Consider the following 968-nt stretch of genomic DNA (forward strand, 5'->3'; position numbering starts at 1 on the left):
TGTGGTGGAACCTGAGCTCACAAATGCCGAGTTGGATCACTTCCTAGCCTCGCGAGACCCTTTGGAGACAGCTTTAGTGTATGGGGAAGATCTGATGATTGATGCCAAAGTGGAGGAGTGTCTTAGCATTCTTGACACTTCATGTGCTTATCTACGAGCACATACACCGTTTGAGGAACTGGACAGACCAGAGTCATGGAAGAAGCCGAAACCGTCTATTGAAGAGGCGCCCGTTCTTGAATTGAAGCCATTGCCCCCTCACCTTCGTTATGCTTTCCTGGGTAGTGGAGACACACTGCCCGTAATACTCTCTGCTTATTTGAATGATGTACAGGTGGAACGAGTATTACGAGTGCTAAGAGATCGAATCCGAGCCCTTGGGTGGTCGATAGCTGATATTCGGGATATTAGTAACTCGTTTTGCATGCACAAAATTTTGTTGGAGGAAGGCAGCAAACCCAGTATTGAGTGCCAGCGGCGACTGAACCCGATCATGAAGGAGGTGGTAAAGAAAGAGGTAATCAAGTGGCTTGACAGCTGCATTATTTACCCTATATCGGACAGCAATTGGGTGAGCCCTGTACAATGTGTCCCGAAGAAAGGGGGAATAACTGTGGTGGAAAACGAGAAGAACGAATTGGTGCCTCAACGAACTGTCACAGGCTGGAGGATATGCATCGACTATCAAAAGTTGAATAACGCCACCAGAAAAGATCATTTCCCTTTACCCTTCATGGATCAGATGCTCGACAGATTGGCCGGGCATGATTATTATTGCTTTTTGGATGGTTATTCGGGTTACAACCAGATCATGATCGCGCTCGAGGATCAGGAAAAGACCACATTCACTTGTCCATATGGCACGTTCGCATTCCGGAGGATGCCTTTCGGTTTGTACAATGCACCAGGTACCTTTCAGCAATGCATGATGGCCATCTTCACCGATATGGTGGAAAATTATGTAGAGG

Source organism: Lycium barbarum, chromosome 10, assembly GCF_019175385.1.
Source record: "Lycium barbarum isolate Lr01 chromosome 10, ASM1917538v2, whole genome shotgun sequence".
NCBI lineage: Eukaryota > Viridiplantae > Streptophyta > Magnoliopsida > Solanales > Solanaceae > Lycium > Lycium barbarum.